This window comes from Rhinopithecus bieti, unplaced genomic scaffold (genome assembly GCF_001698545.2).
Source record: "Rhinopithecus bieti isolate Rb0 unplaced genomic scaffold, ASM169854v2 scaffold_5889, whole genome shotgun sequence".
NCBI classification, from domain to species: domain Eukaryota; kingdom Metazoa; phylum Chordata; class Mammalia; order Primates; family Cercopithecidae; genus Rhinopithecus; species Rhinopithecus bieti.
In genome coordinates this window covers 4,070,032-4,090,712 of record NW_016805277.1, presented here as the reverse complement: position 1 = coordinate 4,090,712, position 20,681 = coordinate 4,070,032, and the positions used below count along the sequence as shown (strand labels likewise).

At 59.0% G+C, this 20,681-nt stretch overlaps 3 long non-coding RNA genes across 3 annotated transcripts in view; 1 reads left to right on the top strand and 2 right to left on the bottom strand.

The window, feature by feature from the left end:
- LOC108529610 (uncharacterized) overlaps positions 1 to 16,249 on the top strand; it is a 25,708-nt gene extending 9,459 nt beyond the window's left edge. Inside the window, exons 2-3 of the long non-coding RNA XR_001885595.1 lie at positions 9,524 to 9,629; positions 16,051 to 16,249. This is a non-coding gene — a long non-coding RNA (uncharacterized LOC108529610). The remainder of the gene's footprint in view (positions 1 to 9,523; positions 9,630 to 16,050) is intronic.
- LOC108529611 (uncharacterized) lies at positions 1,527 to 2,971 on the bottom strand. The gene is made up of 2 exons (XR_001885596.1): positions 2,101 to 2,971; positions 1,527 to 1,979 (listed from the first exon to the last, which is right to left on the bottom strand). It is a non-coding gene; the product is annotated as an uncharacterized LOC108529611 (long non-coding RNA).
- A 3,301-nt stretch (positions 16,250 to 19,550) lies between the features above and the next one.
- On the bottom strand, positions 19,551 to 20,561 carry LOC108529531 (uncharacterized). The gene is made up of 2 exons (XR_014485084.1): positions 20,538 to 20,561; positions 19,551 to 20,154 (listed from the first exon to the last, which is right to left on the bottom strand). It is a non-coding gene; the product is annotated as an uncharacterized LOC108529531 (long non-coding RNA).
- Between the last annotated feature and the right edge of the window lie 120 nt (positions 20,562 to 20,681).

Here is a 20,681-nt window from a genome sequence, read left to right as displayed (position 1 = left end):
GGGTGGGCGCCAGGCAATGTGGGGGACGCGGGGGAGTGCAGACACGCCTCAAGTAGAAGTTGGTGGCCGGGGTAGCTGTGAGGAGCTGGGGTGGGGGACGCGGGGGAGGCAGACACGCCTCCAGTAGAAGTTGGTGGCCGGGGTAGCTGTGAGCAGCTAGGGAGCCCCATCCTGTCCAGTGGAGGGAGAGGGAGACACAGCCAATGAGGGGTGCATGGCGGGTTCAGGGCACAGTGGCAGCAGAGGCTGTGCTGATGGCCCTGGTCTCAGGGGGGCAGGGAGGGTGGGGGCCGGGCTGCGGGGGAAATGGGGTGAATTTGGGGAGCGCAGAGCCACACGGGAACAGGGTGGACAGCCTTGGAGGTGTGTGCCTTCATGGGGACTCATGGGAACAGCAGTGTGGGTGCGTGGAGACGGCTCTGCAAGGAAACGTGTGAGGTGTGTGGTGTGTGCGCACTGTGTATAAGGTGTGTGAGGTGTGTGGTGTGTGTGTGAAATGTGTGAGGTATGCAGTATGTGTGTGAAGTAGGTAGTGTGGGATGTGTGTGTGTAGTGTATGGTTGTGTGAGGTATGTGGTGTGTGTGTGAGGTATGTATTGTGTATGTGTGATATATACTGTGTGATGTGTGTATGTGTTGTTTGTATGAGGGATGTGGAGTGTATGTGGCATGTGTGTGAGAGGTAGGTGTGTGTTGTGTATATGTGAGCTATGTAGTGTGTGGTGTGGGGGCGGTGTATGTGGTGTATGTTATGTGTGAGATGAGATGTAGTGTGTGATTGTGTGTGGTGTGTGTGGGAGGTATGTGGGTGTGTGTGTGGTGTGTGCTGTGTGTGAGGTATATAGTGCGTGATATCTGTGTGTGAGGTATATAGTGCGTGATATCTGTGTGTGAGGTATGTGAGGTATGTGGTGTGTAGTGTGCGGTGGGTATGCAGTGTGTGAAGTATGTGGTGTGTGATGTGTGTGATATGTGGTGTGTGTGTGATATGTGGTGCCTTTGTGTGGTATATGGTGTGTAGTATGAGGTGTGTAGTATATATGTGTGGTGTGTGATGTGTGTGGTGTGTGTGATACATGGTGTATGTCTGGCATATATGGTGTGTGTGAGGTGTGTAGTGTGTGTGATGTGTGTGGTGTATGATGTGTGTTGTGAGGCGTGTGGTGTGTGTGTGATGTGATGTGGGTGTGTAGTGTGTGGGTGGTATGGCATGTGGTGTGTGTGTGATATGTGATGTGTGTGTGTGACATGGTATGATGCGTGGTGTGTGGTGTGTGCTGTATGTGGTGTTTGGTGTGTATGTGGTGAGTGCGGGGCGTGTGTGGTGTGGTGTTGGTGTGGTGTGGTGTGTGTGTGGACTGTGGCCCCCATCCCCATCCCTGAGGAAGGACTCAGACCCCAGTCCCTGCGTATTTAGTCTCCAGTTTCTGGGTGCCAAGCTCAGGCTAAGGGGATTTCCCACGGGCTGGACATCTGGGCTTCGGCCCTGAAATAAGAGTTTTGAGAATGAAGAGTGCAGCGTTGGAACCCTCACCTGTCTTTTAATGAAGGGAGTTGGCTAAGAAGAAATGCCAGGTACTTCCGCGGGCCATCCTGAGGTCAGGATGTGGTCGGTGTGTGTCTGGCCCTGAACAGTCAGACCTGCTGGTGGCCAGAGCTCTGGAAAGCGTGGGACCCCTCTAGTGTCCTAGGCCTTCTGTTTTCCTTCCTGCTCCAGGGGGCGGGACTGGCACATTCAAGGAAGCTTTCAAGAGGGGTTAAAAAGAAGGGGTGTGCTCCAGTCTGTCAGCCTGACGTCCTTCACGGGACCACAGACCGGGAACTGAGGTTCCCTGCGAGGGGTGGACGCTGCCTTCTCTGAACGTCCCCACCTTGAAGGCAAGAGCGCCCAGAGGTGTTCACTTTTGGTGCTGGCCTTTGAGCTGGGGCCTGCAGCTGTTTCTCTGAATTCCTTCTACTTTGTTTCCTTGTGCTCTTGCCTGGGAAGAATTAATTGAGAATGCAAAGCCCAGAACCTGGCGGAGATGGGATGCCCCAGGCTGGAGTGGGCAGGGTTGCGCTCTCAACCCACTCTCAGCACAAACGCTGCCCGTTCTTCACCTCTCCGCGCTTGCTGCCAGAGCGTGTCAAAGACCCCGAAGAATGAAATGACTTCGGAAGAGGAGGCCACACACCCGTGAAACCAGCTGGATCTGCAGCGGAACATTCTTTACGTGTTTTGGGACATTTCAAAGAATGATGGCGTGCTGCCTTTGTGATGTGGGATCTGAAGATTCCATCAAAGAAAGTGTGTCCTTTGTGTGAAAGTTGTGATTCTTGGCATCTTCGTGGTTTTGGGTCCTGAAAAAATAACACAGGGGCCCTCCCTTGTGGCCTCTGCAACCATGGGAATGTGGGTTTTGGAAGCGGCATTTCAGGCACGTCCAAGTAGGAAATCAGAAGAGGCCTCAGGACTCTGATGTGGGTGGAAGTAACAGCAGGGAGGTCAAGGATGCCTCGTTGGGGATCCTCCAGCACCCCACTGTGGTTTCTCCTGGGGGTCGCTTGGACATACTGTTGGAGGGCTTTCGTTCCCAACTTTCTATTGGCAGGCCATTTTTCAGAGACAACCCGAAATGCAGCCCTGTGGTTCTGCCTGTTGAGAACTCAGCCCTGAGACTCCAGGGGCAACAAAGAGTCTGAGAAGACCGTAATTTGCAGAAGAATCTCAGGGCAATGGCGGCAGGGCAGGGGTCAGAGCTAGCTGGGACCAGGGTGGGCTGGGCACACTGTCGTGGTGGCTGGTGGTCACAGCTCGTGGAAGTCCACCAGGGTGCGTCGCTTTGGGCCTACAAGGGCAGGGTTCTAGTAGCGTGGTCTCCAAGCTTTCGTGAAACCCATCCTTTAACAATCAAAAGAGTTTGCGTGCACACTCCCGATACATGTACACACACTGAATTCTTTTTTTTTTTTGAGACGGAGTTTCACTGTGTCACGCGGGCTGGAGTGCAGTGATGCCATCTCAGCTCACTGCCACCTCTGCCTCCCGGGGTCAAGTGATTCTCCTGCCTCAGCCTCCTGAGTAGCTGGAGTTACAGGCACACACCACCACGCCCAGCTAATTGGTATATTTTTAGTAGAGACGGGGGTTTCACCATGTTGACCAGGCTGGTTTCAAACTCCTGACCTCAGGTGATCCACCCGCCTCAGCCTCCCAAAGTGCTGGGATCACAGGCGTGAGCCACCATGCCCAGCCTGACACATTGATTTTTTAACACTTGTCAAATGGACTAGCTAATGGTGAAATATTACATAGATTGTAGAATATAGGCATCTTAAATACTTTTAAAGATGAGATTTTGAAAGAAGGACAAGTATTAATATTTTCCTCCTGCACCTCCCTGGGGCCTGTGATCCTCCCTTTTGTTTTTGACCCCGGGGCTAGAGTTAGAAGACATGAAAGAGTTTAGCCTCACTGTAAGGACAGGCTTGTTTTTTGTAATTATTGTTAATTTTGGGTCATGGACCTTTAACTTTTTATCATGCATTTTTTCCAATCAAGAACTGGAGAGGGAGCCGTATCGTGGCAGGCCCGTCTGACCTGTAAACCTTCTTCCCTCCTCCGACCCACTGTCCCTCACCCCTCCTCTTCCTGGATTCTTTTAAAGCAACCCCTGACCTTATTTCATCCGAAAAATACTTCAGTGGGTAGCTGTACAGAATAGGGACTCTTCCAAAAACATAACTGTACTACCCTTATCACACCTAAAAAATGAACCACGAATTCTTTGTGATAATCGCTAGCTAGCAGTGCTGAAATTTCCCTGGTTGTCTCCTGTCTTTTCAGAGTTGGTTTGTTTGAGCACAAAGTCCAAGGCTCGCTGTGACTCTGAAGTCCCTCTGGAATGCCGAGAGCTTCCATGCCCCTCCCCCATCATTCTCATGTATCTGTTGAAGAAACCTGGTCCTTTGTCCTGTAGAACTTCTGACACTCTGGATTCTGCTGGCCGTCTCTGTAGTGTCGTCTACCATGTTCCTCTGTCCCCCAAATCCTGTGGCTCTGACGATGATGGTGAGGTGGTGGAGATGCCCTCACAGTTGGGCCACCCTCCCATCAGGAAACACATCATGTCAGTTGCTCCCTCTGGAGTCCTTGCGAGTCAGGCTTCTTGAGTCAGGACCACCACTGTCAAGGTTGCCACCACCTCCTCCTGACACACACGGCCAGGCTCCACGCTCATGGCCTGGCCTGGCATCTCACCAGGCTTTTCTTTGCTCTGTCGCCCAGGCTGGAGTGCAGTGGCCGGATCTCAGCTCACTGCAAGCTCTGCCTCCCGGGTTTACACCATTCTCCTGCCTCAGCCTCCCAAGTAGCTGGGACTACAGGTGCCCGCCACCTTGCCCGGCTAGTTTTTTGTATTTTTTAGTAGAGATGGGGTTTCACCGTGTTAGCCAGGATGGTCTCGATCTCCTGACCTCGTGATCCGCCCGTCTTGGCCTCCCAAAGTGCTGGGATTACAGGCTTGAGCCACCCTGCTCAGCCTCACCAGGCTTGTCAATGGACTAGAGTGTGGGGCTGCTCTGCCTGTGGAAAGGGGTGTCCTGCTGCCGGGCACAGGCCCAGAGAGGAAGTGCCAGAAGCTGGGCATGGGAGGCTGGTCCTTGAAGGAGTATGTGGGGGCCACTGGGTTGAATACAACCCGCTGCAGCCCTGTGACCTAGAGTGAGTCCCTGTGTGACCGGGTGGGAGGACATCAAGACACAGACTGAGGACAGGGACTTCCCTGGGCTCTCGGCTGGCCCAGTCATCACCAACAGGACCTCGCAGGCCCTTCCCCTCCACGGGCCCCAAGCCCCACCTGTAAGAAGGGGCAGCCCAGCTTGTTTCAGTGAATCCAAGAGAAACACTAGTTTTTGTCCTAGAGGAGAGGCCTGGCATGTCCCTTCGCACTAGTGATCTGGGAGGGAGTGAAGGAGTGGAGCTGATGCCGGAGACCCCACGAAACTACCTTCTTTACCCCGGTACCTAGAAAGGGCCTGGCTCCCACCACCCTTGGTGAACCGAGAACAGCCACTCAAGAGCATTTTGCAAGGCTTCATTATTTTCTGGAATCCCGACTGAGAAAAAGCTGGCTGAAGGAATGATCTGGAGAAAAGAGTTGTAGGAAGTGAGAGAGTGTGTGCGTCTGCCTAGAAAATGAATTTACTCTGAAAAATGGGCCGTAGGCCAGAAATAGCAGCTCTCCTGCCCTGGTCACTCCTGTCAGGAGGACAATCTGGTATGTCCTTTCACTCCTAGGGCATCTTTGGCTGCTAAGACTGGTGGGGACCCCTCTACAGGAGGTCGTCGTCCCTCTGGGCTCACCACTGGGCACAGAGCTCCCATGGGCAGGTGGAGTGGACACGGTGGCTCTGCTTTAGGACTTGGGGTCCTGATCAGCTGGCAATGCCCCGTAGTGAAGTCCACCCCTCAGTGAAAGCCAAAAGCACTGGTTGACAGGTAGGCCTGGCTACGGGAGCTGTAGTCATCACACGCCCAGTAAATCACGCTCCTGGCACCTCCACGCAGAGTGGCGATTTGTCAAAGCAAATGCAAGCAAATACCCACCCACTGCCGGCCTGGCAGGCTGCCCTGGGTCCAATCAAGAGTCAGAGAGCTGGGGAGAGCCTGGACACACTGATGGCTCTGAGAGCCCCGGGCACAGACTGCCCAGGGCAGGTCGCCCCTGCCTTGGGCGGGGACTCAGGCAGCTGGGAACCCACAAAACCAGATTTGTTCAGAAAATGGCCAAGCCCTTGGCCTCATTATTCTCCTTTCTTTTAAGTTAAAAGACTATTTTTAGAGCAGTTTTCATTTTACCGATATATTGATCAGAGAGTACAGAGCTTCCTATATTGTCTCCCGCTCCCCATAGCGGGCAGAGCCACCAGCCAGGCGCCATCCCTTACGAACTGTTTCAGCAAAATGTCCCTGGAGAGCAAAGTTCTTTCTGTACAGAAAACGTGCGGTCCCCGCAGAGGGAAGTGCTGGGGGTTCACACACTGAAGGGGGCACCCCTTCCTTCCCCGTCCAAGGCGGGTGCATGTGGGCTGGGAGCTGCGTCCCTCCCAGAGATGGGGAGGGTGGCAGTCGCCCCCTGACCCCACCGTGGAGTAGCCCCCGGAGGCGTGGCCATGCAGGGCCCACAGGGGCTCTGTTCAGTCGGCCGCTGGGCAAGGCAGGACCGAAGGCCTAGTGGGGTCAGCAGGTCCTGGAGGGCAGGCGAGGTCTCAGGCCTGGCTGGTGCCCCACCCTGCTGCACACAGCCCTGCCTCCAGAGCACAGGGAACCCCCGGGAGCAGTGTGAGGCTGAGCTGGAGACGGAAGTGCCGCAGCCCCGCAGGGCGGAGAACACAACCATCACTAACCCAGTGTTTCCAGGCTTCAGCCATCTTTTTTTTTCCTTTTCTTTTCTTTTTCTTTTCTTTTTTTTTTTTTTTTTTTTTTTGAGACAGAGTCTCACTCTGTTGGTCGGGCTGGAGTTCAGTGGCGTGATCTCAGCTCACTGCACCCTCCGCCTCCCGGGTTCAAGTGATTCTCCTGCCTCAGCCTCCCAAGTAGCTGGGATTACAAGCACCCACCACTACGCCTGGCTAATTTTTATATTTTTAGTAGAGACAGGGTTTCGCCATGTTGGCCAGGCTGGTCTTGGACTCCTGACCTTGTGATCTGCCCACCTCGGCCTCCCAAAGTGCTGGGATTACAGGTGTGAGCCACTGCACCGGGCCTTCAGCCATCTTTAAAATGCTTTTTTCCCCCTCTTTTGATTCAGGGTCTTAATGAAAGTCCAGGCAGTCCAAGGACGATTAAATATTTAAACAGCAGCTTCCCTTTAAAGATCAGCCCAGAGTGTGGGGTGTGAGACGGCCAGGCCCAGAGTGTGGGATGGATGCCCTTGCTGGCGGGGGCACAGACTCATGGGGGAAGGGACAGGTTAGGACTGGGGGCGGGCAAGGGAGCCCAGGAGGGTTCCCACTCTGCAGGTGGCTGGCCTCTCTCTAAGAGCTGGCTCTACACTTGCCTCCACCCCAGGGAAGGAAATGACCGCCGAAAGGGGTGCAGCATGGGGGCAGGAGGCGCTGTGGGCCGTGGGCAGTGCTGGGAGATGAAACCAACAGTGGTGATTGCCCCAGAAAGAACTCGGCGCTGCTAAGGCAATGGCGGCCAAAGGAGGCCCCTGACCCGTGAGGAGCGGCCACTGCCTCCAGCCCGGGCCTCCCTCACCTGCGTTTCCCGGTGACTCCGCAGCCCCCTCTGGAGTCTCTCCCCCTGCCCCGCACCCGTAGGGAGACCCTGGGAAATTGGGCTGGTTATAATTGCAAAAAATAAACTGTCAGTAGCCACAAGATCTTATAAACGTAAAAGTAATCTGAAAACCTTATACTTTAGTTAGAGAAAGGGTGTTTGAATATTTCCTGTTTAAGACACAGACCCCCTGAGAAGATACATCAAGGAATTGGGCTGGGTGTGGTGGCTCACGCCTATTATCCCAGCACTTTGGGAGGCTGAGGTGGGTGAACCCAGGAGTTTGAGACCAGCTTGGGCAACATTGCGAGACTCCGTCTCTACAAAAAATTTAAAAGAGCAAAAAACCCCAAAATTAGTCAGGTGTGATGGCGTACTTTAATTTCAGGATGGTGGCCTTCCCTAGAGACGAGCTTTCTTACTCTCCTCTGTCTCGGATGCTTTGGTTGAAGGAAATAAAACAAAGCCAATCTGAAGAAAGCAAACCAGAGCCGACTCTGCCCGCTCTCTGCAGGCCGCACAGCTGCGTCCCCCGGCATCACCTGCTCCTCGGAGGCCGGGCCAGGGCTGATGCACCCAGGCCCGGTGGCCGCCCTGTCCACTGAGGCTGAGCAGGGGCGTCAGGGAGGAAAAGGCCCCTCCACAGACCCCACAATGGCCACCCCAGCCACGGGCCTGGTCTTCCTGCCGACTCTCACCTCGCATGGTCAGCAACCAAGCTGTCCATCGTGTGGCCTCAATCCGTGTGGCGTCTTCCAGCCACAGTGGTGGAAAAGACCCAGCTCCGAGAACCCGGCGCTTGCCACGGCTGCCCTCCTGGGTGCCCACCCCACCTCCAGTGCCCGGGCAGCCTCTGCCTAGGAATCCCCGAGTGCCCCCGCTCCATCCCTTCTGGATTTCAGAGTGACGCTGACCGTGTTCAGGGCTCTGGGCTTCCCATGCTTCTATCTGCCCCACCATCTCCTGCCCGTTGACCCCAATCCCTGGTCTGCGGGCAGCACAGCCAGGGCGCCAACCCCAGATGGAGCCGCAGGGAGATGAGAGTCCATAGTGGTGGAGGTGGAGGGCCACGCTATGCTTGGAGGCTGTGTGTGTGGGGGGGACCCACGTCCCCCACCCTGGCTGGGCAGCATCTCGTGGAGCACCCCCTCGACGCCCCTCCTCCCAGAGTCAAGCTGGGCTCCCCCAGGCCCAGGAGACCAGGAGAAGCCTGAGAGGCCTGGGGACAGTGCAGCCAGTGCTGCCCACACCACAACCTTGGATCCCGGCTTCTGGAACTGAGAGGCGCCAAATGCCAGGTGTTGAAGCTGCACAGTGGTGGCCACTTGGTTCTGTCTGTCCCAGGAAAATGAGTCCAGCACTCTCCCTGAACTCCTTCATCCCGAACTTCTTTCCAGAGCCCTCAGCCCTAATGGGTGGTCCCTTAGGGTCCCCAGCCTTCAGACTCTTAAATTCCTGGTGGAAACCCACAGGCAATAGGGCCAGGCCCAGGCACTCAGCCCTGTGCTGCTCCCACAGTGGGGCTCAGCTAACAGCCAGGGGCAGGTGCGGGGAGAATTCCAGGGGGCTGGGAGACCGGTGGGAAAATTGCCGCTGGTGGAGGGGCCGACAGGGAAACGCTGTCCATGCCTCTGTCTGGGGACTGTCAGCTCCAGGGCTTTGAGCCTCGCCAGCCTTTGGCCCCATGGCTTGGAAGGTGCTGCTTGTCCTCCAGGGAGCTCAGGCCTCGGCATCATGAGGACACCGCAACCTGGAAGCACTCCATGCCATGCTGAGCTGCCCACGATCCAGACCCTAAGAGGGACCGTCAGCAGGCGGCATCCTGGCTCTTGGGGGTCCACACAGGCCTGTGGTAGCCGTGTGAGTGTCAGCTCCTGCATAGAGCCCTGCCTGACTTCCCAGTAAGAGGGTGCTGCCTCCTGGGGACTCTCAGCCAGACGGGGACCACTGGATGGGGTGGCCACGCTGGCCCCATTGCTCTGGCAGGGATGTGGCATGGTGCCAGCGCTGCCCAGCCACTTCCTCCAGGAGGCTGGGTGCCTCCCTCTATGGAGGCCGTGGGCTCCCCCACTGCTGTGCTGCTGACCCAGCCCCTCGCTCACCCTCATTCTTCCACAGGGGAGGCCAGGACCAGAGGCCCCGGCTCCAGAGTGGTGGGCAGGAAAGAGGGAGAGGGCTGAGGGTCTGCAGGGTGGGCACGGGGAGTCGAGCCAGGTGTGCGTGCAGGTGCCGAACCTGCCGGCCCCGCCCCGTCCACAGGAGGAGGCCATGAGAACCATCAAGAAGTTCATGGACTCAGGAGGATGTCGTCAGCAGCGCTGAGGTCTTGGAATGTGGGCTCGGACCTTGTGTTTGGTGGCGTCCTGTAAGTATTCGGCTCGCTCAAGCTAACTGCCCGGCTGGGATCACCGCTCTAGGAGGATTCAGAGTTCAGACGAGTGGCCCAGGGGCCGGTCAGTGCTGTGCCCCTCGCCCCCTGTGGGCAGGGGAGGAGCCTGGGGACTTGGCCAGCTCTGGAGGAGCCCTGAGGCCAGACCCTGTGGCGGGCACCATGGCTTGGGGAGGTGCCTGGAGGGCTGGAGCCCGCCTGGGGGGCCTTGGTCAGTCAGGGCTGCAGAAGCAGAGAAATGCGGGGTGCACGTGCTTGTTGGTACTCACCCACTGCCCTGCATGTGGCAAATGAGGGAGAGAGGCAAGGCACCTTTCCAGGGGTGCATGGGAGGCTGCAGTCAAAGGTCCTGCACACAAACATGCGTGCTCACATCTGTAGTGCAGACATTGACCCTCAAAGATCCCCAAGCTCGTGTGAGGCTGGTGCAGGTGTGGGGCAGACGCTGGGGCGGTGTGGGCTCCTCCTTCTCCTCCTCGATGCGCTTGACGGGGTGGGGGGTGGCCCCTCCCCTTGCCCTGGGAGCTCCGGCACCCTCCCCACTCTCCCTGTGGCCCCAGTAGACAGAGCCCTGGCCCCTGCCTCGGGCCAGGGTTGGCAGAGGCTGCCTCCTCCAACTGGAGGCAGATGGCAGGAAATTGGGGTTGCGGGCTGGCCATGTCCCCCAACCCCTACACAGCCCAGCTCTCCTCCTGCTCTGCCTGGATGTTCTCCAGGCTGGGGTGGAGGTGCTCCAGGACCCCCCACAGCCTGGGGCCACACACCCCTGGAGCCATCCCTATCTCTGTCTGCGCCCTGGCCTCTTTCCTGCCAGGACCCTGACTGAGTCAATAGGCTTGACTCTCATAAACTGACCAACAAGATGGAGACCACACTTGGAGTGGAGGATGAGGCTGTCTTAAGCCCTCACCCCCTGCACGGGTCAGCCCGTGGCCAGCGTCCTGGGCAGAGCCTCCTCTTCTTGCCCCACACTCTTCCCACCCTGAGAGGGGCTTGGTCTGGGTGGGTCTCCTGGGACCCCCGATGTGCAGGGCCGGGGGAGTGTTCGTAATCCTCCCAGGACACATGTGTCTGCATTTAAGGGTGTGCCTGACGTTAAAGGAAATTTATTCAATGACCTTCGCTAAAGACTGGAAGGGGACTGACTACTCAGGACCAGTGCGGTGGGTGCTGGGACCAGGGCAGTGGGATTTCGAGGTGGTGGAGAGAGACTGGGCTCCACTCTGAATACAGCCCCAGCGAATGGGAGGTGATGGCCCAGGAGCCGAGTGGGTCCGCGGATGGAACTAAGAAGAAACAGCAGGGGTGGGGGGATTCTGGCTCAACTGGCCTAACAAGATTCTGGCTGAGGGGAGGCGGGGTGATCAATCATCAGCTGGGTGCCGGAGAATGAGCAGGTTGTTCTGATGAGGATGATCAGATGTGGGGTGGGGCAGTTCTGGCTGAAGTCACTTAGCAGTGTTCTTGCTAAAACTGGATTTTGCAGGGAAGTGTGCAAGTGGTCTAGAAGGTTCAAGGGCCTCATAAAGTTTGGCCAAGCAAGGAGTCTTGTCACTGAGAGTTAGAATCGAGGGCAGGTGGCTAAATAGTGTCTTGTGGATTCTCTCCAGCTTTTGCAGCCCTTCTCTCCACATCCTGCTCTGGGCAGCCCCTTTCCTGCAGCCATGACCCAGATTCCTGAAGAGGGGATGGCTGTACGGGGGGCCTGGATGCTGGGTGCCGGCCACAGGGGCGGGAGACACCAGGAGAGGCCTGGCCAGAGAGCCGCTGGGACCCAGGTCAGGTCAGGACCCAGTGTGTAGTGGAGCTTGGGCTCATGAGGTCAGAGCTGGAACCACTGCACTCTGTCTCCCAGGGCCAGGGCTCCCGGAGGACATGCAGTGTCTGCTGTTCCCTGGGGTGCCCCAGTCCTCCGCGTGGCACTCTGTGTGTTGGCGGGCCCACTGCTAGCTGCTCATCCTGGCTTGGGAGCAGCACGGCCTGAGCAAGGGAGCCTGCCCAGGACCGGCGCCTGTGAGGCAGGGCTGGTCGCTGGGTCTGGGTCCCCGAGGACTGATTCCTGCTGAATGCTTCAACCGCCAAGGGTGGATCCCTCTCCTCCCAGCCCGAGGCTGTTTCAGGAAGAAAAGGTCAGGCCCCGGCAGGTTTCCCTGCCCAAGGGGAGAGTCCGAGGAGGGGCAGACTCGGCAGGGGGAGCAGGGGACCACTTTCAGTGAGTTTGTGTTCAGAACTCACTCCAGGGCCCTTTTCTTTTGGGGCCAGGCAGGCAGCACCGTGTGGGACATTGTTAGCAAGGAGAGGAGGGGCCCGGGAGAGCTCACAGGGCGTTTGGGGAGCTCCGTAGGCAGACAGGTCCTGAGGACTTTTGGAAAGGGTAGAACAAGGTCCCAGGCAGGTTTGTGGTAGTTGCAAGGGAGGGAGGAGGTGGCCTCCCTGAGCGTAGATGTCTGGATGCATGCCCTAGACCCAGGAGCAGAGGCGGAGAAGGGAAGGGCGGGGGCCCAGGAACCACACTTGGCAGAGTGGAGGGGGCAGGGGAAGCCACTTGCTGGGGAAACTTCACCGGAAGACCTGGGCTGAGGACACGCGAGTGTGGAAGAAATGGCGCCTCCCACGTGCCAGATGCTGCCCACTGCCTGCACAGGGTTCCCCAGGGGGAGCTTGGAGTTCACAGAGGAAATGCGAGACCCCCACGTGGACAGGGTGGAAAGGGCTTTCTTCAAAGCCAGGATCGTGTCCCCATATTAGCGTCCCAGCTACGTGTTGGGAGCGCTTGTTGCCAGGAGGCTCCCCAGTCCCGCAGCAGCCCCTCGGCGGCTGCCCTCCAAGGAAGGGTCCTCACAGACACTCTGAAGGCTCCACAGCACATGGGCCAGGGGCCGGACCTACCCCCGGGGCAGCAGGACTGAGCGTGAGCCCAGCCTGGGACACAGCCCCTCTGACTGCGGCCTTGCTGGGGGCCTTCTTGGAGTGGGCAGACCTAGAACCAGGCCTGGGGGTGGGGGCGTGCCTAGATGTGCGTTGGGGGGTCTGAGCCCTTAGTTAGGACTGGGGGCCCTCCTTTCCACTTCCTTCAGTCCCTGGGGTCTGGGGTCCTAGCCACGCGTGGGGCCTCCTTGCTGGGATTGGAGAGCTCCTGACAGCTGGGGCTGGGGGCTGGTCCCAGCATCGTTGCTTTTCCCCCAGGAGGACTCGGACACAGGGTCGCCTTTCCTTCCCATCACACAGAGGGTGGCATCCCCGGATGGGAACTCTGATTATCACCAAACCAAAAGATGGGGAAACCGACAGAGAAGGGGCCGCAAGCAGCTATGGCAGGGCGGTGTGTGGAAGCAGATGGGATGGGCAGACAGAGGTGGGGGCCGGCATCGCTGCCTTCTTGCCCCTCCCAGAGGACCCCAGGCCCCCAGCTCGGGCGCCCCACCCAGGCTGGTAACACCTGCATCTGCTGTGTGGCACCGGGAGATGAATCACTTGCTTTTCAAATTAGAATCTTCCTTGATGTCAGAAATGTTTCTTCTTTACAAGGAAATGGAGGTGAAATTTTTATATGGGAAGGGTAGCTCCCTTGGCGAACTGCAGGGCAGCGGAGGGCGGGTTCTGGGAGCCGAGTGCAGCCCGAGGTGCAGCTTTCAGGCTGGGAGGAAGCAGCTGCTTCCGGCTCCTCAGGACACGAGATGGGGACAGTGTGTACTTGGCGGGTGGGAGTGACGCTGCCCACCTGCGGGCGTCTCCTGGGGAACGGGGCATGTGGGCTGTCTGGCAATATGGAGCCCAGAGCTGATAGGAGGCTGTGCCGTCAGGCTGCATTTGACCATTTATGGAGCCAGGCCGCGAGGAGGCCCTGAATTAGAAAGGCATCCAGACCCAGGCTGCAGCCTCAGGCCGGCACCGTCCCCTGCATGGCCCCGGCGCCCCAGCTTGGTGTTATCAGCACACAGAGGTTGAGGCTGTGGCTCCGTCTGGGCTGTTAGCACAGAGAAAAAATACCCAAATACTTGGTAAAGGGCGGGCTTCCTGGCCCCATGGCTGCACGGGTGGGCTGGCTTCCTGTGTTTGCTAAGACTTCTTTGAGGCAGTCCCACGGTACAGTCCACTCTGGGTCCCGGCCCTGCGCTGGGCACTGTGCTGAGCACCTCTGTGGCTTCCGTAATCTAATTTTCACTGCACTCGGAGGCAGGCGCCAGGCTTCACTTTAAAGATGGGGAAGCTGAGTCTCAGGGAAGTGGGGCCTGTGCCAGGGTCTTAGCAGGACTTCTGGGGTTGCTAGGACCCCCACAGGGCTGGGCAGGGGGTCTTCACGCCAGGCCCCCCCTTTCCCATAGTCCCCCCAGCACCACCCAACATGTGGTCTCCGGTCGTCTCGCACTGTCTCCACCCCTCCCTCCGCTTCTCTGCTGGGGTTGTCCCTGTCACCTTGCCCTAGACCCTCCTTTGTTCTTACAGTCCCAGACGGAGGGCCCTGTGTACCTTGGAGCACACTCTGTGGCCTCTGGCTCTCCCTCCTAAGTCCACCTCCCCGGCCAACTGGGCTGTGTGGTCACTGTCCTCAAGGCCTTGTGTGCCATGAGGGCTCAGAGCCCCGCGCCTCAGCACAGGAAGTGCCACCCAGGCAGCCAACATCTGCTCAGCGGGCAGACGGCCTTGCCCACTCGGCTTTGCTCCCGGGAGCCTCTTGGAGAGGAAGCCGCAGGGAGACGATAGCCCCGGGCAGCCCCAGCTTGCCAGCTCCACATCCAAGGTCCTCCTTCTGGTGTGGGGTTACAGTCTGTTCAAAGCACATGCCCAGAATAACATTTTTGAAAGTCTTTAAAAATGGGGTACAGCTGACATACCATGAAAGACACAAATCCTGTCTCGTGCTCAGGTCTTCTTTGCATGTCTACACCTGTGTCACCACCATGCGTGTCAGTGAGTCCCCCCAGGAGCACGCCCAGCACCACAGGGAGCCCCTGGTCCCCCCCAGGGACTCCCCTGAGTCATAACCCCGTGGCGACCTCTCCTCTGATCTCCGACTTCCCAGCCTGAGGGGATCTGGGGGACTGTGTTCTGCTGCTGGGGTGCACAGGCCCTTTCTGTTCTTGGCTGTGCAGGAAGGGAGGGGGACACCACGGGGTGTCCCTTCCACCGAGGGCGCCGGTGAGTCCAGGCTGTCTTTCTGTGGTTTTCATGCTGGCTCCGGTGGGACCTGCGCGCAGCTCTGCGGCCCCTGGGGGCCGTGTGAAGCTTTGCTGCTATTTCCCATTGGGTGGGGGTGCCAGTCACCCCCCCCCCGCAGCCGTGGGGACTCCCAAGACCTTTGTCATCAACCTTGCCATCTCAGCCCACCTGGCAGGGGCAGAATAACGTTTGCAGGAAAGCTACAGACTTCCCGTCTGCTCAACTCTGCAGAAGAGGAGTTTGGTGGGGAGTTTTTCTAGAGTTTTCCCTCGGTCCGGGGCACAGCGTCACTGAAATGCCAGAGCAATCAGGGGCCAGCCCTCAAATGGAGGCCTCGCCTCCCCACCGAAAGGCCAGGCCTGTTCAGGGAAGACATGAGGGATGTGCGGGCTAGGCGGGGTGGGGCTGAGCGGCCGGGTGTCCAGCAGGGCCTTTGGGAACAGAGGATGGGTCCTTAGGGAAGGTGGCGGTCACTATCAGCCTGGCGAGCAGTGGAAAGGGGACTTCAGACACGCTCAGGAGATGCAGAACCCCGTCCGTGGGAGAGCTCCTGAGAATTAGGGGCCAGGCTCAGCTCCCAAGGCTGCCCTGACAGAGGCCACGGGCTGGGGGGGCAGAGAAAGATGCTGAGCCTCTCATGGTTCTAGAGGCTGGAATCGGGGATCAGATCAGGGCATCCTCAGGCCCCTGCCCACTCTGGAGGCCCGAGGGGAGGGTCCTCCCTGCCTCTTCCAGCTCCTGGTGGCCCCAGGCATCCCTCTGCCTGCGGCTGTGTGGCTCCAGTCTCTGCCTCCACTGAAACGTGGCTGTCCTCCCTGCGTCTGCGAGGCTGACTTCCCTCTTCTTACAAGGAGGCTGTCATTGGACGAGGGCCCACCATACTCCAGTGTGAGCTCACCCTCACTTGATTACATCAGCAAAGACCCTATTTCCAAATAAGGTCACATTCTGACGTTCTGAGTTGACATGAGTTTTTAGGGGGGCCTGTTCAGCCCAGGACAGTATGTGGTTTAAGAAAGGGACTTCCCCAGAATGATCTGCCTGCCATCTGCATCCAGCTGCAGACCCTGGTTCCTGCCGTCTGGTCAGGGTTGGCCCTGGGTGAGCTGGAACCCTCTGTCCCTGCACCCCCAGCACTCCCACCCAAAAGGAACTTCGGGGACAGATGCCATGGCTTAGGGTACCCATGGGGTCTTCAGAGGCTGAGCTGGTGCCCAGCTTGTTTCCTCCCTCATAGATGCAGCCAGGCAGTGAGCGGCTGACGGGTGCCTCAGTGTCCCATGCAGCGCAGCCTCGCAGAGTGGGTGGAGGCCAGCCCCGCAGGAGAACCACCTGTGTCTGCCCACAATGGGACAAACCTCAGCACCAAGTGTGTCCACAGATGCCAGCGCCTCTCAGATGAAGTGAGTTGATGACTGTTAAATGTAACAATAAAAACGGTCTTGTATTTGGTATATCTTTCCTTTTCGTTTTATTTTTCTAGCTGTTCTTTTTTACTCTATTTTGCAAAAGTTAGCAGTCTGCAGGGTGCTTCCCCCGGCTGGCTGGAGAAGCCCCATGTACCCAGCCTTGTCTGAGGTCCTCTGAGCCCCGACGCCGCCTCGCTACGGTGCTGTGCCCTGACCCCAGTGTGGGAGGGGCCATCGGAGCACATGTGCCTTCTACGTGGTGAGGGGGGCATTATCTTGGGGATGCAACTGCAATAATCAAGAAACTTACAAATATTTAGGATAAATTAACTGAGAACGTGTGCACTCACCAGCATGGCCACCTGCTCTCACCCGGGGCATGCCTCCAGCCCTGGCTCTGCCCCCCCAGTTGGTGGAATCATGGAAGCAGGGGAGGGGGTGGTCCCCGGCACGGGTTTGTGCCATGGAGACGCCTGCACATGCCAGGACACTTGCACGGAATGTTCCCGACGCTCTCCCACCTCCAGGGCTGTGTGTAAGAGTCAGTGACAGAACTGTACACAGTGTGCAAGAGACAACTGCCCTCACTGCCACCTTGAAGGGCAGCCTGGACACATACTGTCGAGGGACAAGGAACTTGCTGATGGCAGAAGGCGTCATGCCACATGCTTCGGTCTGTATACAGTCCAAATCCAGCTATGTGGCACGCAACCTTGTCCAGGGGTTCACTGCACATGGCAAAGATGTCCTAGAGGGTAAGGGTGACAGACGCCTGTGCAGGAGGGAGGTCGCCTCTGGGGACCCTGGGGGAAGCAGGAGGGATGTGTTCCAGCTTACCTGGGTGCCCATCTGGCCTCTCTCTGCCCAGAGTCCGCCCCCATGGCAGCAGACATGGGACGGGGTCCTAGGCCAAGGAGCACTCCACCCAGTGGGGCGTGGGGACTTCCGTCCTCTCAGGAGCTCAGAGTGAGTGGGGCCCCAGGGACCAGCATGCAGCTTTCATCCCCAGCCACGGTCTGCTTCTGGCCCTGCCGGGACTTGGGGCTGCCTGCACATTAAATGACCTGGGTTTGTGTCCTGGTAACTCAAGACTGAGAGAGCTGCCACCCTTGTGGGTCACGGCTGCAGGAAATCAGGCTGTCCCCCAGGTCTAGGTGGGTCTGCCAAAATGCCCTGAGAGGCACAGCCTCGAGGTCAGCACCAGATGGGGCTACTCCTCCTGCCCCTGTGCCCAGATCAATCAGCCGCCCCCACTGGAAGGGGACACTCTCCCCGCTGGGGTCCAGAGCCCACTTCGGTCTCCCTCCCCACCCAACAGTGGCTCCCTGGAGACTGTGGATGCCCCACCTGTGCCCTCTGCTCCACTGCTGGGACCATCTTTGCTCTCAGGGACTGTGGAAGCCGGTAGAGAGGGGCACCCCGTCAACGCCAGCCAGACTCTGTCCACCCCTCGAGAGCCAGAGCTTTGGGCTCACTGTCTCCCCCAGAGGAAACCTCGCTGGGGCCACAGGAGGCTCGGGTCTCTGTTCCTCAGGGCCCCGGGGGACTCCTGCAGGCAGCAGTGTTTGCTCTGCAGGGCCTGCAGGGTCAGGCAGGGAGGCAGAGGCGACCACAGGTAGAGGCAGGTTAAAGGACAAGGATTCTGAACATGCCGGGGCTGGGTCCAGGCACCATCAGAGCCAGGTCACCGGCTCCCTCGGGGAGGACAGAGCTGTGAGGGTTTCGGGGCTGAGTCACAGGTGGGCTGGGGTGGAGGGGAGGGGAGGACGACACCCCACCCTCACCAGGTGAGGACCCTTCGGGTCGACAGGCTTCCAGCCAGTGAGGGCACAGAGCAGAGGGAGTGCGGAGGGGCTGGTGGGTCATGGTGGGGGTAGGGTGGAGGTACTGGCTGTGCCGCTGCAGCAGGCATCGCCCCGGAATGTGCTGGAATAACAAGCAGAAGGCGGCATGGAGCAGGATGGAGGGCAGAAGTGCGGAGATAGGAGTGTGTGATCCTGGGTGGAGGCGCTGAGGCCTGGCCGGCGTCTGGAGCCTCCCTGAGGCTGGATCTGGGGCTCTGGGGAGCCCCCCACAGGGGCCCCAGGTCACAATAAGGGGCAGCTCAGACCGGGGTGGGGGCCCCCAGGTCGCCCAGGAGTGGAAGTGGCTCGTGATGCTGTGGCTGCTGCGCTGTGAGGGGCTCCTGGTCCTGCTGGCCTCCAGGCTACGCGTGGCCCACTCGCCTCTGCAGCTGCCACGCCTCCCTCAGGGCTCCTGCTGCAAGGCTGGGCTGGACAGGCCTGGGAATCCCAGCGGGAAGGAAGCCGGGCCCAAGGGGGAGCAGCATGCTGGGTCAGGAGACTGGTCAGGGGCCCAGCCGGGCCTGGAGGCCAGCGGGCAGTGGCTGGCAGGGAGTGGGCAGGGTGCCCGCCACTGCGAGGGCCACCATGGAAGACTGTCTGGGTTGGGTTTGCTGCGGAGGCTCGCCAGCAGTGTTTTGACTCCAAGCAGGTTTCAGAGTGTGAACGGCCCCCGAGTCATCTGCTGGGTCCCTCTGCCAGAGGGTTTCTTAAAGACAGATGGCCACACGCGGAAGCCGTCGGCGGCGTGTGGGCCCAGCGATGACGGGGGTGCGAATCCCGCTCTGCCTCCCTCGGCGGCGGCAGGCGGTCTCTAAGTCCTCTCCCGTGTTGTCACTGTACCCTACAAAGCAAAGCCCGAGTTCCTCAGTGCGCTGCGGGGGCGAGTGGGCAGAGCCAGGCCTCCCTGCAGGCGCACACAGCTGTCCCTGTGCCTCCATGAACGGGGAGGGACGCTGGCAGGAGCCCTCACCCACGCGGCCTCCCAGCCTGAGCCCCCATCCAGGCGGCCTCCGCACCTGAGACCCCTCCCAGGCGGCCTCCCCGCCTGAGCCCCCACCCAGGCGGCCTCCGCACCCGAGCCCCCACCCAGGCGGCCTCCCCACCCGTCCCCACACACAGGCGGCCTCCCCACCCTGGCTTCCTGACCTCATGGAGCTGGGCTTGGCCACAGGAGGGCCTTGCAAAGGGCACTTTGCATTGAACCTGAATCTGGCCTGACTTTGCCTCCATGGTTTTCGGGTTGAACAGCAGGGAACGGCTCAGGGGGAGGGGCTGGCTGAATTCCTCCACAGGATCCGAGGGGCTGTGCAGACACGGTCCGTGACTGCGGGTTCTCCGTGGAGAAAATCAGTACCAAGTCGGAGCGAGTCCCCAGAGCTCACGTGTCACTCTGCACCCGGAAGGAACTTTCTGGAAATGGGATACATTCCTGCAGAGTGGGACTCAGGGGCTCTTTCCTGTCACTGTGCAGAAGGCGAGGTCTCAAGGGAGAAGATCTGGAGGCTGGGAACCTGCCTGGGCCTGGGTCCCCTCTCAGGGCTGAGGAGCCCTGAGCCCAGCGCCCACAGTCGCTGTAGCCAACCTCACAGGTCCCACCTCCTCCTGCCTGGCCATGCTTTTGCCCGTGTGGGCTGCAGCCAGGGCCTGGTTGCCACCCGCCCCAATGTGGCCCTGAGGCCAGTCCTGTGCTAGCCTGTATTGACACGCTGGCTCACTCAAATCGATTCTTGTCAAAGGTGTTGTGGAAAGAACAGCTTTCAAAATAGAGCTGAAGAAGACGTGGGCTTCCGCTGTGAGAGCCTGGGTGCTGGCCGGCCGCCCAGGGCGTCTCCTCTCTCTGCGGCCAGGCATGGAGCTCCACCAGCAGCTCCTGGCTGTTGCAAGGCTGTGAGATGTTTTCGTTTGTTCAGCAGGAAGGTCTAGAGAAAGGGGCTGAAGGGGACGCCTGAGCGTCCAGCCTCAGAGAGGAGGCCAGGACCGAGGCCTGGATTCATTCCTAATGGGTCCTGAGGACAAGCACACGGAACCGGCTGTGTTCTGGCTGCAAACGGGCCTGGGAGTGCCCTGGCTGGCATAGGAACAGGCAGGCTGCGGGGCAGAGCGCAATGGACCTTCTGCCTGGGTGGAAGGGGCTGGTGTGCGGCTCCGCGCCCTGGAGTCCCCATCCCAGCCCCTCAGCCAGCCCCTCTGTGGTGGCAGTTTCTCTTCTTGCCAAGACCTTGGACGGAGTCTGCACCCATCCCTGCACGCTGCAGAGACAAAACTCACAACCAGATACTCAGGAAGGGCCAGGGTCCTGCCACCTGCACGTTAGACCCTGAGGGTGACGTTTGCTCTTTGATCCTCTGGTCCTGTGTCCTCTGGGGGCCTCGGCCTGGGGTGGAAATGTGGATCCTTCCCTGTCTGAGACAGTCTGATTTTCAGACCAGCAGAGAAGGAAATGTCCGGTCTTTCCTGTGGGGTCCACCCACCCTCGATACTGTCATGGGCCACATGTCTCCCCCAGATCTGTATGCTGCAGCCCTAAGCCCAAGTGCCTCCGCAAGTGACCTTACTTGGAGATGGGGTCCTCGCAGAGGTGGTTAAGGTAACATGAGGCTACTGGGGTGGCCCTG